We start from the raw sequence: 18,411 nt of genomic DNA on the forward strand, positions 1-18,411 counted from the left end.
GAGTACAGGAGCAAGGGTGTCTTGCTGCAGTTGTACAGGGCCTTGGTGAGACCACATTGTATGCAGATTTGGTCACCTACCTGAGGAAGGATGTTCTTGCCATGGGGGGAGTACAGTGAAGATTCACCAGACTGATACCTGGGATGGCAGGAATGACATATGAAGAGAGATTGGGTTGATTAGGCTTATATTCGCTAGAGTTTAGAAGAATGAGAGGGGATCGCATTGAAACTTATAAAATTCTAACAGGACTAGACAGACTAGATGCAGGAAGGCTGTTCCCGATGGCAGTGGAGTCCAGAACCAGGGGTCACAGTCAAAGGATAAGGGGTAAGCCATTTAGGACAGAGATGAGGAGGAATTTCTTCACCCAGAGAGTGGTGAACCTGTGGAATTCTCTACCACAGAAGACAGTTGAGGACAATTCATTAAATATATTCAAGAAGGAGTTTGATATATTTCTTAAGGCTAATGGGATCAAGGGATATGGGGAGAAAGCAGGGACACGGTACTGAATTTGGATGATCAGCCTGATCGCATTGAATGTCGGCGCAGGCTCGAGGGGCCGAATGGCCTACTCCTGCTCCTATCTTCTATGTTTCTATCTTTCTAAGCCTACAAACTCAGAAATTTCACACAATTAAGTAATAAAGAAAGACCTTGTGTGTTATTCCTGTTGTTTTTCCATTTGTTTAATATTGTGCAGTGATGGTGTGGGACTGACTGACCCTTCCCCATCTGCTGTTACTAAATACAGAGCCTGGTTAAAGAGATGAAACTCAGCTTCGTTATCACCCTGTGAATCAGATTTACATTGTGTTCATTTTAAATCAGCAGGATATTGTTGGAAATTTTCTCTTTCAGTGTAGGGATGTCAAGTTTGGTAAGTTTCTGTCTCACTCTTAGTTTGACTCAGTTGGTAACACTCTCGCCTCTGATCAGAAGATTGTGGCTTGTAAACCCCAATCTCTGATTACAGAATGTCAGGAAATTCTTCAACACACAAAGAGTGACCTCCCTGTGGAATTAATTTCCTCATAGAGCAGAGGAGGGAAAAACCTTGGAATCATTGACGAAATAATCAAATGCTGCAATGGTGGGATTTCAGCATCCCCTTAATGGTTGAATAAAGATGGGCTGAATGGCCTTCCTCATCCGGAATTATGTTGTGGTCTCTAAACTGGCTGCTGAAGTTACCCACATAACCATGGTAATGGGACAATGTCATTCATCTGGGCCGATTTCAAGACACGGGATTGGTGGATCAGAGTTACTGGGTGTGTGAATATCTCAAACATTAACAGCCACATGGGAGTATCTGATTAGTGAGTGTTTTTATTACAACTGTAGTTATAGTGGACTAGAGAGATAGCAATGTGACAGTGTAGTCAAGTTAGGATTTGTTGCTTTAATATTGAGTAAAGGTGCTGATTTAGTGTTCCAGACATTGCTTATTTTGATGGAGAGTTTTATAGTTTTCTCATGTAGCACATTTTCAAATACTATATTTCATTCCTTTTTAGGCTGGGATTTACTGGATAAATTTAATTGATCATTTCTGTGCTGGATGGGGCATTCTTATACCTGCGATCCTGGAACTCATTGGTCTAAGCTGGATCTATGGTAAGTGCCACAGAGAAAGTGGGGAAAAAAAAGTTTCATTTCATTTCAATTTTTAAAAAGGTTTTAAAATTAAATTTAGTTCTAGTTAAGTTAGTTTAGTTTAGGTTAGTTTAAGTTTAGATTAGTCTAGACAAAGTAGAGAAGGAAAAGACCGCCAGAAAGACTACCAAAGAAAAAAAAAACCCAGAGGAAAATAGAGGAAAAAAAAAAGCCAAAGCAAAAAAAAAAAGAAACAAGAGAAGAACTACACAAACCAGTGAACGGCAGCCACACGGGGCTTCAGCAGCGGTGGTTGAGTCGGCGGCATCGGGACCGAGTTCGAGGAGGCGAGGTGACTCGGGCCGCAGCCCAGCGGTCCAGCAACCGGCACAGCCGAGGGGACTCGGGCCGCATCCCAGAAATCGGAACGCAGCCCGGCAACGGGCACAGCGGAGAGGACTCGGGCCGCATCCCAGAAATCGGCACAGCCGAGGAGATCCGGAACGCAGCCCGGCAATCGGCACAGCGGAGAGGACTCGGGCCGCATCGCAGAAATCGGCACAGCCGAGGAGATTCGGAACGCAGCCCGGAAATCCAGCAATCAGCACAGCCGAGGGGACTCGGGCCACAGCCCAACAATCCAGCACGGGAAAGGCCCGAGGAGCCAGGCCAGCAGGCACAGAGACCTCTGAGGAGAAGGAGAGCAACCAGAAGGCTCGCAACCAAGACCGTGAGTACAGGGCCCAGGGAGGGAGGCCCAGGGAAAGGCCCGAGGAGCCAGGCCGAAACAGAGGCCCAGAGACCTCTGAGGGGGAGGGGAACAGCCCGAAGGCACCGGGAAACAGTGGCTCACAGACTCAGACCTGAGAAGGGTGAACCCAGGAGCCGAGGCCCAGGGACCACGGGGTCGGAGAGGGGGACCGGGAAAGTTCGCGAACAGGGAGAGGGTAACACCAAACCCGGGGCCCCAGAAAAGCTTATTCTAAGATCAACAATACTTTACCAAAAATGAGCGAATCAGAAGATCCACAACAGCCCCGCTTCCAGATTCCCCCCAACACCACAAAAAAAGCTATAAAAACGATCAAGCATGCTCAGATGAGAGAAAAACCAGAAACTCTCTTTACTGACTGTTACAACAATGGGACAAAAAGTAACCTCATATTCTACTCAGATCAGCCAGCGGCTTGGATCAGAGCAATAAAATCACACTATACCAGTGTTAAGCTAAAAAATACCGCAAATGGGTCCATAATGAAAATTAACACACCAGGAGACAGTTCAATCATGACTGTCAACGCGTACAATACCGGAACAATATTAGTGCAAGGCAACCTCGACAAATTTGCAACGGCCTTCAGGACACTGAAAAGATCAACTACGAGGGGAATGAACAGCCCCAGAGTGGCCCGCACTCCCCCCAACATTGACAACTTACCAGGAGAAAATCTGCATGGTCAAGGGATGAACGAGCCACACAGTTCAAACCAGACACTAACCCCGGGGAACCACAGCCACACGATACAACTGACAAACCCCAGCATAACTACCACGGAGGAAGCCACACATAGTTCCCCTACCATTCCCAGCCCACCAAGAGAAGAGCAGCATAGCCAGGAAGTGAGTGAGCCTTCCAGGGCCGACCAGCTTAGCCAGGAAGTGAGTGAGCCTTCCAGGGCCGACCAGACACATACCCCGGGATCACACAGCCAGATACAACCAAAAGATAAATTTTATCAATTAGAGATAGAGATGGTTAAACTTAGAGAGGAGGTCCTCAAATTGAATGACAAACAAAAGCAGGAGAGGGAGAGACACAAGAGAGAGCTGAATAGACTTGATAAGCAGGTGAATCTACTTAAGAATCAGGTGAAAGAGCTGCAGGAAAAAGAAGAGAGCCATAGAGGAGAGAAAACACCATTAGACCAGCAACCAGAGACTAGAGATAAGACAAGACAGAGCCGGACGGAACGGCTGCACTCCCACACGGAACAAAAGCAACAGACACACAATACAAGGGGTGCCACACAGACCGACCAGCATGCTGACTCGCAATCTTCCCCCACCACCATGGAACCACAAGCGAGCCGCTCACAAGAGGTACGCACACACCAGACACCCCAGCCCAGCACACACACTATGAGTCCAGGCGAAAGCCACCAGACAGTAAACACAAACAAGGCTGACGTCGTAATACTCATAGACTCAAATGGGAAATTTCTATGGGAGAAAAAGCTCTTCCCTAGAAGTAAAGTAGAAAAGATTTGGTGCCCAACAACAGACAGAGCCATGGGATGGCTGACCAAAGCCAGATTAGGCTCCCCCCAACACATAATAATACACACGGGCACAAATGACCTAAAGGCCAAACAGAAAGAGGTAGCAACATCGCTCAGAGCAATGATTAGGAAGGCAAGCAGTACATTTCCAAACACTAGAATCACTGTTTCCACAATATTGCTGAGAACAGACTTCAACAACAACACAATTCATGAGATAAATGCCAGCATAGCAAGAGACTGCGAATCAAACCACAACGTACACCTGGCCCAACACCCCACCCTCGATGAAGAATGTCTTTACGACCACGTCCACATCCAAAGGCAAAAAATATCGATCTTTGCTAAAGCCCTGAAGGACGTCGCTTTTAACCGGGTCCATACCCAGACTCCAAGAGGACCCCCCCCCGACCACCAGAGATCAGCGGGGTACATATCAGGAACACTACAAAGACCACCACCACACCAACCGAGACCGGAGAGGATCCCCATGCAAAACAACATTATCAGACCTGCACCACTCCTGTCCCACAGGGGAATAGGACCGCTACCAGCCAGACAGAGGGAGAGATGCACAGGACGTACGCAATACCTCAGACAGAAACAATCCATTAAGAGACAATAAGCAGATGTGCAGCAGCATCTACTTCCGCCTTATGGATCAAGGACTAATTAATAGAAAGAACTGTAACCAAATTGTATTAACTTTTGTAGACAACTGGGGTGATCTTTTTTTTCCCCACACTTAGACACGACAAACACGTACCACTCTTTAACCTATCATAGAAAAAGATAAAACTTAACATGAAATCCTTATATATTTCGACCTGGAATATCCAAGGTCTACGCTCTTCACTGCGAGAAGTGAAGAGTAGGACCCCAGAGTTCATAGAGGAAACTAAAGATCTAGATATTATCATTTTACAGGAAACTTGGTATAAAGGAAAAGGACACACCGGCTGTCCCCAAGGGTACACTGAGCTAGTGGTCCCCTCCAATAAATTACCAAGTGTAACCCAAGGCAGAGACGCCGGAGGCATACTGATCTGGTTTAAAACAGAACTTAAGAATTACATCAAATTTATAAAAAAGGGCGAAAACCATATGTGGCTCAAACTTGAGAGGGAGATTATCTCAAACACCCAAGATGTTTACATTTGCGCACTTTATATCCCTCCAATCGATTCCCCGTACTACAAAGCGGACACCTTCTCCAACATGGAGGGGGAAATTATCCAATACCAGGCCCAGGGGAACGTGTTGATCTGTGGGGACCTCAATTCAAGAACGGGCGAAGAACCAGACTTCACCAATAATCAGGGAAACAATTACGTATTCGGGAATAACCACTTTGACATCCCTTCCCTTCCATACAGGCATAACTGCGACAAGCAGTCAAATACCAACGGTAAACAGCTACTACAGCTCTGTCGAAACCTGCGTCTGTACATTGTCAATGGTAGGTTCATAGGAGACCTCCTCGGAAGATCGACCTACTGCTCACCTCTTGGCTGCAGCACAGTAGACTATATGATTACAGACTTGGACCCATCCTCTTTCAGAGCATTCACAGTCAAACCACAAACAACACTGTCAGATCACAGTCAAATTACTATGTTTCTCAAAAAGACAGAAACAAACAACATAGAAACACAACCCAGTAAACTGTACAACACCAAAAAATCGTACAGATGGGCCAAAAACGACACGGAAAAATACCAGAAAACAATTAGCAATGCATCAACTCAAGCTCTCTTAGACACCTTTCTGGATAACATATACACTCACAATAAAGAAGGCGTAAACCGGGCAGTTAGTAAACTAAACAATATTTTTGATAATTTGGCAACAAATGCAAACTTGAAAGCTCGCAAGAACAAACCCAAAACAAAAAACTATGAAAAATGGTTTGACCATGATTGCCATAACATGAGGAAAAAACTTAGAAAACTATCAAACCAAAAACACAGACATCCAGAAAACGAGGAATTACGCCTTACTTATTGTCAGATGCTAACACAATACAGAAACACACTCAGGACCAAAAAAGAGCAATTTATTAAGAATACACTCAGCTCCATGGAGGAATCCATTGAGTCGAATTGTTTCTGGGACAACTTGAAAACACTACACAAAAAACAACACGACGATTTGTCCATTCAAAATGGGGACACATGGGTAAACCACTTTGAAAAATTATACCAGAAAAACACACTAGGACCAGAGCAACACCAAATACGCAAAAAACTTGAAAAGCTTGAAATGGCCATAAAAGATAACCAAAACGCGCTAGACGCCATAATAACAGAAAAAGAACTTCTTGAAAAACTCAAGGACCTGCGACCAGGAAAAGCTTGCGGGACAGACGGCATACTAAACGAGATGATTAAACACGCAGACGACAAACTGAAACTGGCTATCCTAAAACTCTTCAACTTGGTTCTGAGTGTCGGTTATTTCCCTGACATCTGGAACAAAGGACTCATAACACCCATATACAAAAGTGGGGACAAAATCGACCCAAACAACTATCGAGGCATCTGTGTAAACAGTAACCTGGGGAAGGTATTCTGTAGCATCATAAACAAAAGACTTATAAACTTCCTTGAAGAGCACAATGTCTTGAGTAAAAGCCAAATTGGATTCCTGCCAAACTATAGAACATCCGATCATATCTTCACCCTACAGACCCTAATTGACAAACACGTTCACCATAACAAAAGCAAAATCTACGCATGCTTTGTAGATTTCCAGAAGGCTTTCGACTCCATCTGGCATGACGGTTTATTCCTGAAACTTATCGAAAGCGGGGTAGGAGGTAAAACATATGATGTAATTAAATCAATGTATACAAACAATAAATGTGCAGTTAAAATTGGAGACAAACAAACAAAATACTTCCCACAGGGGCGGGGGGTGACGCAGGGCTCGCCAATCTCACCGACACTCTTTAATATTTACATTAATGGATTGGCAAAACTACTTGAACAATCTACAGCACCCGGCCTCACCCTATATGAATCCAAGGTTAAATTCCTCCTCTATGCCGACGACCTGGTTCTGCTGTCACCAACTAAGGAGGGTCTACAGCAGAACCTGGACCTGCTGGAGTCGTACTGCCAGACTTGGGCCCTGACAATAAATCCCCAAAAAACCAAAGTCCTTGTGTTCCAGCAAAGATCCAAACAACATGGACCCACAATAAATTTCACAGTAGGAACAACCAAAATTGAACAAACCACTCACTACACATACTTGGGCTTAAAAAGCAGTTCTACGGGAAACTTCAAACTGGCTGTGAATGAACTGAAAGAGAAAGCAAGAAGGGCTTTCTATGCCATCAAAAAATCAATCCAAATAGAAATCCCAATTAGCATTTGGCTCAAAATTTTCAAATCAGTAATTGAACCAATTGCACTCTATGGCAGTGAGGTCTGGGGACCACTAACACAACAAGATTTTGCAAAATGGGACAAACACCCAATTGAGATCCTACATGCGGAATTCTGTAAAAGTATCCTCCGGACTCAAAGGAAAACAGTAAACAACGCATGCAGGGCGGAACTAGGCCAATACCCATTAATAATCACTATCCAAAAAAGAGCCACCAAATTTTGGAATCACCTACAAATGAGCAACCCCCAATGCTATCACTACGACGCCCTGAAATGCTAAGAGCTGACCATAAAGAAGAATACCCTCAGTCAACTAGTCCTGGGACTCAATAAAGTAACAAATAACAATACTAACAATAACCAGCCCCAGGACAGTGACAGGGTAACACAAAGAATTCGACCCAACACAATCGTCGCTAAGCAAAAGGAAAAATATCTGTCATATTGGGCAGAAACAACAAAAACCCAAAGCAAACTCAATTGCTACTTGGCCCTAAACAGACAATACAACATAGCTGATTACCTGACCATGGTAAAGGATAACAAACTGAGAAGAACCTTGACAAGGTACAGACTTAGCGAACATAGCCTAGCGATCGAAAAAGGCAGACACAGGCAGACCAGGCTGCCAAGAGAAGACAGGATATGCTCTCACTGCAGTCAGGGAGTAGTTGAGACAGAGATGCACTTCCTCACAGCCTGTGGAAAATATCAGGGCATCAGAGAGAATTTCTATCAAAAATTCTCACAAATATGCCCTGAATTCAGAAATCTGACTGACAACCAAAAACTCCCATTCCTACTGGGGGAGGAGAGAAGCTGTGTAACACTGGCGGCACACTATGTTACAGCTTGCCATGAACAGAGGGACAACCAGTAAACTAAGACAAGAGTATATATAAACAAGGCGAAAATATATTTATAAACTCAGGGATATACCTGTTTATACACTGTATGAATGGAACCGCGTTTATGTGTTCAACCATAAATGTATTTTGATGCTTTGGCAACATAAGATGTACCTTATCATGCCAATAAAGCGATTTGTATTGTATTGTATTGTATTATTGAAAGTACTGAAACAAAATGAAATAATTCAAGTTTTAAAAAAGTACTTCTATGGATCTTCAGAAGAATCAAGACAAATGAATAGGGTGATGAGGATAACTGGGGATTAAACTGGGGATTAAACTGCTCTCCTTAGTTGTCAAAGATCTTTCTCCAAGTGGTTCCAAAGGCCATTATGAGACAGGCAGTGCCTGCTGCATCATTCACCCGTAACCCCCTTGTTCTTGCTGGGTTACAGCTGTTTTCCTGCTTATTGCTGAAGGGCATATTACCCAAATGACTTCAGCCCAAGCTCCCCTAAAGACAGGACAAACCAGTAGGACAAATATCCTTGCGGGGAGGTTTGCTAGCACTGTTGCGGGGTGTTTAAACTAACTTGGCAGGGGGATGGGATACAGAGGGGAGCTGAAATAGGGGGTGATGTGCTGCCAATTATAGAGAAAAAAATGGACGTCTCGGCACTCTACACCAGTATCCCCCACGATGACGGCATCGCTGCGACAGCCTCAGTACTCAACACCAACAACAGCCAATCTCCAGACGCCATCCTACAACTCATCCGCTTCATCCTTGACCACAATGTCTTCACCTTTGACAACCAGTTCTCTACCCAAACACACGGAACAGCCATGGGGACCAAATTCACACCCCAATACGCAAACATCTTCATGCACAAGTTCGAGCAAGACTTCTTCGCTGCACAGGATCTCCAACCAACGCTATACACCAGATACATCGACGACATTTTCTTCCTATGGACCCACGGCGAAGAATCACTGAAAAGACTACACGATAACATCAACAAGTTCCATCCCACCATCAAACTCACCATGGACTACTCCTCAGAATCAGTCTCATTCCTGGACACACGAATCTCCATCAAAGATGGACACCTCAGCACTTCACTCTACCGCAAGCCCACGGATAACCTCACGATGCTTCACTTCTCCAGCTTCCACCCTAACCACGTTAAAGAAGCCATCCCCTATGGACAAGCCCTGCGAATACACAGGATCTGCTCAGACGAGGAGGAACGCGATGGACACCTACAGACACTGAAAGACGCCCTTGTAAGAACGGGATATGACGCTCGACTCGTCGATCGACAGTTCCGACGGGCCACAGCGAAAAATCGCATAGACCTCCTCAGAAGACAAACACGGGACACAACCAACAGAGTACCCTTCGTCGTCCAGTACTTCCCCGGAGCGGAGAAACTACGCCATGTTCTTCGCAGCCTTCAACATGTCATCGATGACGACGAACACCTCGCTAAGGCCATCCCCACGCCTCCACTACTCGCTTTCAAACAGCCGCCTAACCTCAAACAGACCATCGTTCGCAGCAAATTACCCAGCTTTCAGGAGAACAGCGACCACGACACCACACAACCCTGCCACAGCAACCTCTGCAAGACATGCCAGATCATCAACACAGATACCATCATCACACGTGAGGACACCACCCACCAGGTACATGGTACATACTCATGTGACTCGGCCAACGTTGTCTACCTCATACGTTGCAGGAAAGGATGCCCCGGAGCATGGTACATCGGCGAGACCATGCAGACACTGCGACAATGGATGAACGGACACCGCGCAACAATCACCAGGCAGGAGTGTTCCCTCCCAGTCGGGGAACACTTCAGTAGTCAAGGACATTCAGCCTCCGATCTTCAGGTAAGCATTCTCCAAGGTGGCCTTCGAGACACACGACAACGCAAAATCGTCGAGCAGAAACTGATAGCCAAGTTCCGCACTCATGAGGACGGCCTCAACCGAGATCTTGGGTTCATGTCACGCTACATGTAACCCCACCTGATGCAGTGTCATCCAGACTCGAGTCGACATTGGCTTGTTCTCTCTACACAGATGCGGCCGGACCTGCTGTGATTTCCAGCCAAAAAAAATGTTTTTTGTCTGCTTTTTTGTTTTTCATACAGACCCCAGCATCTGCAATATTTGACCCCTTGTGACCCCACCTCATTGTTCTTTGATGTAATGTTTCCCTGACTGACCTGTTTGGACACCATTCACACCTTTGACTGCTGTGATTATCTCTCTGCCGAGGTGTGACAAATGGCAGTTGGAAAGGTTACCTGTAAACATCTGACATGATTCTCTGACTATATAAGCTGTGTCTTTATGCATTTCTCCACTTCACCTGAAGAAGGAGCAGCGCTCCGAAAGCTTGTGATTTCAAATAAAGCTGTTGGACTATAACCTGGTGTTGTGTGACTTCTTACAGAAAAAAACAAGTCAGCTTGGTAGACAGGGCAAATATACAAGGACAAGGCTGGATGGCATCTATATTAATGCAAGGAGTCTATCAAATAAGGTGGATGAACTGAAGGTGTTGATAAACACATGGGAGTATGATATTGTTGCTATCATGGAGACATGGTTGAGGGAGGGGCAAGACTGGCAGCTCAATATTCCGGGGTACAGAATCTTCAGGCGAGACAGAGGGGGGGGGGTATAAGAGGAGGGGGTGTCGCAATATTAATTAAGGAGTCAATTACTGCAGTAAGGAGGGATGACATATTAGCAGGTTCCTCTAATGAGGCCATATGGGTGGAGCTTAAAAACAAGGGAGTGTACTATAGGCCTCCAAACAGTCAAGGGGAGATAGAGGAACAGATATGTAGGCAAATCTCAGAGAAATGTGCAAATAATAGGGTAATAGTAATGGGGGATTTCAACTTCCCCAATATTAACTGGGATAGTCAGAGTGTGAAAGGCACAGAGGGTGTAGAATTCTTAAAGTGCATCCAGGAGAGCTTTTTGAGCCAGCATGTAGAAGGTCCTACAAGAGAGGGGGCGGTACGGGACCTAATTCTAGGGAATGTGGCCGGCCAAGTAGAAGAAGTGCTAATAGGTGAGCACTTTGGTGACAGTGACCATAATATGGTGAGATTTAAGGTGGTCATGGAAAAGGACAGGGATGGGCCGGAAATGAAGCTTCTAAATTGGGGGAAGGCTGATTTTAATAGGATAAGGCAGGATCTGGCCAAAATGGACTGGGATCAGCTACTTGTAGGAAAATCCGCATCGGAGCAATGGGAGGCTTTCAGAAGGGAGATTGAGATCATACAATGGCAACATGTTCCCGTAAAGGTCAAGGGTGGTTCCAAAAACCACAGGGAACCTTGGATGTCAGGGGATATACGAGAATGGATTAAAAAAAAAAGTGGGCTTTTGGCAGATACAAAAGGCTAAAGACGGAGGAAGCCCTAGAGGAGTACAAAAAGTGCAGGGGGATACTTAAAAAAGAAATTAGGAGATCAAAGAGGGGCCATGAATTAACACTGGCGAGCAAAATAAAGGAAAATCCTAAGATGTTTTATAAGTATATTAAGGGTAAGAGGATAACTAGGGAAAAAATAGGGCCCATTAGGGACAAAAGTGGAAATCTGTGTGTGGAGCCGGAAGATGTAGGAGGGGTTCTAAATGAATTTTTTGCATCTGTTTTCACTATGGAGAGGGACGATGTAGACATAGAAATAGGGCGGGGGGACTGTGATATGCTCGAACATATTAACATCGAGAGGGAGGAGGTATTGGCGGTTTTAGCAGGCCTAAAAATGGATAAATCCCCAGGCCCGGACGAAATGTATCCCAGGCTGCTGTGTGAGGCAAAGGAAGAGATTGCGGGGGCTCTAACACACATATTCAGAACCTCTCTGGCCACAGGGGATGTACCAGAGGACTGGAGAACCACTAATGTAGTTCCATTATTCAAGAAGGGGAGTAGGGAAAAACTGGGGAACTACAGGCCAGTGAGCCTAACATCAGTGGTGGGAAAATTATTGGAAAAAATTCTGAGGGACAAAATTAGTCTCCACTTGGAGAGGCGAGGATTAATCGGGGATAGTCAACATGGCTTTGTCAAGGGAAGATCATATCTGACTAATTTGATTGAATTTTTTGAGGTGGTGACTAGGTGTGTGGATGAGGGTAACGCAGTGGATGTGGTATACATGGATTTCAGTAAGGCCTTCGATAAAGTCCCGCACAGGAGACTGGTCAAGAAGGTATGAGCCCATGGAATCCAGGGTGCCTTGGCACGTTGGATACAAAACTGGCTTAGTGGCAGAAGGCAGAGGGTGATGGTCAAAGGTTGTTTTTGTGACTGGAAGACTGTGGCCAGTGGGGTACCACAGGGATCGGTGCTGGGTCCCTTGCTGTTTGTGGTCTACATTAATGACTTGGATATGAATGTAAAAGGTATGATCAGTAAGTTCGCGGATGATACAAAAATTGGTAGGGTGGTAAATAGCGAGGAGGGTAGTCTCAGTCTGCAGGACGATATAGATGGGTTGGTCAGATGGGCGGAACAGTGGCAAATGGAATTTAACACGGAAAAGTGCGAGGTGATGCACTTTGGGGGGACTAACAAGGCAAGGGAATACACAATGAATGGTAAGTCCCTAGGCAAGACGGAGGGTCAGAGGGATCTGGGTGTGCAAGTACACAGATCCCTGAAGGCGGCGGAACAGGTGGATAAGTTGGTAAAAAAGGCATATGGGATACTTGCCTTCATTAGCCGAGGCATAGAATATAAGAGCAAGGGGGTTATGATGGAGCTGCATAAAACACTGGTTAGGCCACAGCTGGAATACTGTGTGCAGTTCTGGTCGCCACACTACAGGAAGGATGTGATAGCTTTGGAGAGGGTGCAGAGGAGATTCACCAGGATGCTACCAGGGATGGAGCGCTTCAGCTATGAAGAGAGACTGGGCAGATTGGGTTTGTTTTCCTTGGAGCAGAGGAGGCTGAGGGGGGACATGATTGAGGTGTACAAAATTATGAGGGGCATAGATAGGATGGATACTAAGGAGCTTTTTCCCTTAGTAGAAGGGTCAATAACTAGGGGGCATAGATTCAAGGTAAAGGGCGGGAGGTTTAGAGGGGATTTGAGAAATAACTTTTTCACCCAGAGGGTGGTTGGAGTCTGGAACTCACTGCCTGAAAGGTTTGTGGAGGCAGGAACCCTCACAACATTCAAGAAGCATTTGGATGAGCACTTGAAATGCCATAGCATACAAGGCTACGGACCAAATGCTGGAATATGGGATAAGATTAGACAGGGCGTGATGGCCGGCGCGGACACGATCGGCCGAAGGGCCTCTATCCGTGCTGTATAACTCTATGACTCTATGACTCTATTGTGTATCCCTGCTTTCTTGTTGTTCACAGGGGTAAACCGATTCATCAAGGACACTGAGATGATGATTGGAAAAAGGAATTGGCTCTTCTGGCTGTGGTGGAGAGTGTGCTGGTGTTTTATCTCTCCATGCTTGCTGGCAGTAAGGAGATGTTACACCTTTTAGAATTTTTAACTGAAAATAATCAAGCTGCAGATAGTCTATCTCATTCTGTTTCTGATCTTGTTTTGTGCAATCATTTCATTCAGGCAATCTTAATCTGGGCCTTAGCAAGATTTGCCCCACCAACATATGGAGCTGTTGAATATCCTGTCTGGGCAACAGCACTTGGTTGGTGTATGATAATCTTCTGTATACTGTGGATCCCTATTGTCGCCATTGTGAAAATTGTCCAATCTGAGGGCTCCACCTTGTGCCAGGTAATGAAACACCTTGATATCTTTTAAACTTAATGGGACAGAATTTTGTGAAGTGCTCCCAATCTTTCACTGTTACTTAGGCTGGCGGTCACCAAGCACCCTGGAGAAATGGTGTAAATTACCATTATGGCTCAGTTTCTTTCCCTATCCTTGGTTAAGGAGATAAATCATTGGATCCGATGCTCAGGAGGACCCAGATGCCCGTTGACCTCGCCATGCTGTTATCAACTCGCATTTCTAGCAAATCAGATCGCTCCACATTTGCACTGCAAGTTGCTGGAAATGTGATTTGATAACGGCAAAACGAGGTCAACAGGGCATCTTGGACCTTCTGAACATCGGGTCCAATGGTTTATCTCCTCAACCAAGGATAGAGAAAAAAAACGAGCAAATGGCGGAAAAAAATAGGGTGAATTAGAGTCAAAGTAGATATAAAAAGAGAAATATAGCGAGAGAAAGCGTAATTGGATTAAGAGAGAAATGAAAAGGAGACAGAAAGACAAAGTAAGAAAATAATGTGAAATTTAAAATACCTCTAAGAACAATTTACTACCTGCAGGAGTAAGGCTCCACAGTTTCAATTGTTCCCTTTCTGAGTCACCAAGGTTGAGTTTCATGCCAGGAGCATAAATCACATCATGAACAGGGTCCTTACGACATGAAATACCAGCCCGAAATGGTTGCTGCAAGATTCATTCGTATTTACGGCGCAAATCCAGCAATTTCCTGACACTGATGGGGAAGTTGATGGCGTGCTCCTGTTTTTGTGAGGCTAATGGCGAAGCGGTGAAAATTGTCCAGCATTTTAGGGCGATTCACTATTTTTTTTTAATTCGCTTATGGGATGTGGGTGTCGCTGGCAAGGCCAGCATTTATTGCACATCCCTAATTGTCCTTGAGAAGATGGTGGTGAGCCGCCTTCTTGAACCAATGAAGGTACTCCCAGGATTTTGACCCAGTGACGATGAAGGATCGCCGATATATTTCGAAGTCAGGATGGTGTGTGACTTGGAGGGGAACTTGGAGGTGGTGGTGTTCCCATGTGCCTGCTGCCCTTGTCCTTCTAGGTGGAAGAGGTCGCGGGTTTGGGAGGTGCTGCCGAAGAAGCCTTGGCAAGTTGCTGCAGTATGTCTTGTAGATGGTACATACTGCAGCCACGGTACACCGGTGGTGGAGGGAATGAATGTTTAAGGTGGTAGAGGAGGTGCCAATCAAGCGGACTGCTTTGTCCTGGATGGGGTAGAGCTTCTTAAGTGTTGTTGGAGCTGCACTCATCCAGGCAAGTGGAGGGTATTCCATCACACTCCTCGCTTGTTGGTTATAGTCATTGCTTGGCACTTCAGTGGTGCGAATGTTATCTCTACATATCAGCCCAAGCCTGAAGGTTGTCAAGTTCTTGTTGCATGCAGGCATGGACTGCTTCATTATCTGAGGAGTTGAGAATAGCACTGAACACTGTGCAGTTATCAGCAAACATCCCCATTTCTGACCTTATGTTGGAAGGAAGGTCATTGATGAAGCAGCTGAAGATGATTTTGTTATGTTCATTAATAAATAGACATTCTTATTATGAACACAGCTAACTTTTGCTAGTTATTTTATTGAGCACATGTGGACTTGTACAGCATCTTGTAGAGGCTTCCATCTTGACTGCTGCCTTGTGGGTAGCCTAGCCTCATGGGTAATGTAGTCTTAATATAATATATAGCAGGCTAGTGTAGTCTTATACATACAGCTATATACAGCTCTACGGCTCCACCTAGTGTCCACTATAGAATGACATGCTATTGATCACTCCATCCCCCTTTCTTTGAGGTTTAACAAAATCAATATCAATCAACTTTCAAGAAAACAATAAAGATAATATCAGTAACACTTTTGTTAGTGCTCTATAAACATAAACATTTTCAAAACAGTCAACACATTTTCAAAGCTTTACATTGTACTCAAAGATTAAGGCCTAGAAATTCATTAAGGCGCTGCCAGCTTTGCGGCCAGTTACCGCCTAAAGAGGGCTTCTGCGCCAAAAATGAGTTTGCGCTGATATTCAGCGCAGCGGTATTGGCGGCGGTAGCCATTAACGCTGCGCCGGCACCGATGACGTCATTGGTGTGCGCAGCGCCCCGGTTCCGCCCCGAAACCGGCCCGATCCCCATATTTAGTAGCGGCCGCCTCCTCCGAAGCGGCCGCAAACAGCGACCAAAAAACGGGGCCGTGCTGTAGCCTTAGTGGGGCGCTTTAAAGGTGAAGGTGCGGCCGGCCGCTTTTTCGGCGGCCGCCTGCCCGCACCTCCTTCCCCGGCCTCCTCCCCCCCCCCCCCGCGGCATTGCCGGCTGCTTTCCGTGAACCCGGCACTTCTCCGTGGTGCCGGGCTCATTTGCCGGCACTCTCCAGCGGCGATCTCCCCGTTGCAGGCAGCTCCCCCTTAAGAGAAGGAGGAGGCCTGCAGTACCGCAGCCTGCCGCTCCGCAGCGGCTGGCGCAGCGGCGCCAATAGCGCTGAAATTCAGTGTCAGCGCCCCAAGCGGAGGCGGGCACACCCTGGTATAGCGCCCGGTTCCGATTTGGGGCGCTAACACTGAATATCTGACGATCGCTAATGGCTCCCCGCCCAGCGCTAACTTTTGGGCGCGAGCGAGCTGGCCGCCCCAAAGTGAATTTCTAGGCCTAAGTCTATCAGGCTCTTTTACTTCACGTGTGGATCTTCTCAACACGGGTAAGTCTGATGTGCCTTCATGAGATTGTTCTGGCGGTGAATGATAAGATGCAGTTGTGTCATTGTCATCAATCTGGTCTTGAATAGTCTCTTGTGTTTTTAGGAGGGAACGGCGGTTCCTCCTGAGAATCTGTCCTTCCTCAGTTCTATCAGTGTATGACCTTGGCCCTACTTCCTCAAGAACTGTAGCTTTCCTGTTCCATGCATCTGGATCCTCAATCCTGACAACATCATCCTTTGTCAATGGTTTTAGAGTTTTGGATGACTTGTCATAGTATGATTTCTGTTTCAGCTTTAACAGTTGAAGTCTCTGTCTCAGTTCCTCACTTTGCTGTTCTTTTGCACAGCAGGGTAGTGTGGTGCACAACTTGCGACCCATTAGTAGTTCAGCAGGTGAAGAACCACAGTCTAAAGGTGAGGCTCGGTAGCTCAGTAGGGCGAGATAAGGATCAGACTTGCTTTCTGTCGCTTTCTTCAGTAGCTGCTTGAGAGCTTGAACACCTTTCACTGCCTTACCATTTGACTGAGCATACAAAGGACTGGATGTGATGTGCTGAAAGTCATAATGTGCTGCAAACTGTGGCCACTCCTTACAGTTGAAGCACAGACCATTGTCGCTAATGGCAATCCTGGGAATTCCATATCTGGTGAAGATGGATTTCACATGCATTATGACACTGCTTGCTGTGGTGCTTGAGAGCAGCGCCATCTCAGGATAGTTAGAATAGTAGTCAATCACTATTAGATAGTCTTTACCATTTAAATGAAAAAGGTCCATACCAACCTTTTGCCATACTGCTGTTGGTATGTCAGCTACTATCATTGGTTCCTTTGCTTGTTTGTTTTGGTGTTTCTGACATGTCTCACATTTGCCTATCATGTTCTCAATGTCCTTATTTATGCCAGGCCAATAAACAGTGTCTCTTGCTCTCCTTTTGCATTTTTCAATTCCGAGGTGTCCCTCATGAATCCTTTTGAGCATGTCTTGACGTAGAGCCTGTGGAATGACTATTCTGTTCTGTTTTAGTAATAGTCCACTTGCGACACTCAATTCTGACCTTATGTGAAAATATTTTGGACAGGAACCTTTTGGCCAACCATGATGAATGTTCTCTATTACTGTTTGTAATATTGTATCTTTTACTGTTTCTTCTGCTATTTGCTTTGATTTTGTGTCTGACACGGGCAGCGCAGCAGTGACCATACTCACATGAACATCCACGTCTTCTTCAGTAGAGCTCACATGGCTCATTGTGGGTGCTCGGGATAGTGCATCTGCTAACACTATGTATTTGCCTGGTGTGTAGATCAGTTCAAAGTCATATCTTTGCAGCTTCATCATGAGTCATTGAATCCTTGGAGACATCTCATTCAGGTTTTTTTTATGATGGCAACCAGAGGGCTGTGGTCTGTCTCAACTGTGAAGGTGGGGAGTCCATATATGTAGCCATGAAACTTTTCTAGTCCAACTACCAAGCCTAGACATTCCTTTTCAATCTGGGCGTATCGACACTCAGTATCAGTCATAGACCTGGAGGCATAGGCAACAGGCTTCCAATCTTCACCCTCTGCTTGTAGCAAGACCGCACCTAGGCCATCTTTTGATGCATCCGTTGACACTTTGATTCATTTGGTTGGGTCAAAGAAGGTGAGTACAGGTGTGGTTGTCAGCACTGTTTTGAGGTTTATCCACTCTTGTTCATGTCTTTCTGTCCATGCGAACTTATTTGTTTTATGTAGCAGGTCTCGCAGACAGGCTGTCT

The sequence above is a fragment of the Somniosus microcephalus genome, chromosome 1 (assembly GCF_052327205.1).
Source record: "Somniosus microcephalus isolate GS21.2 chromosome 1, FLI_Smic_1.0, whole genome shotgun sequence".
Lineage (NCBI taxonomy): Eukaryota > Metazoa > Chordata > Chondrichthyes > Squaliformes > Somniosidae > Somniosus > Somniosus microcephalus.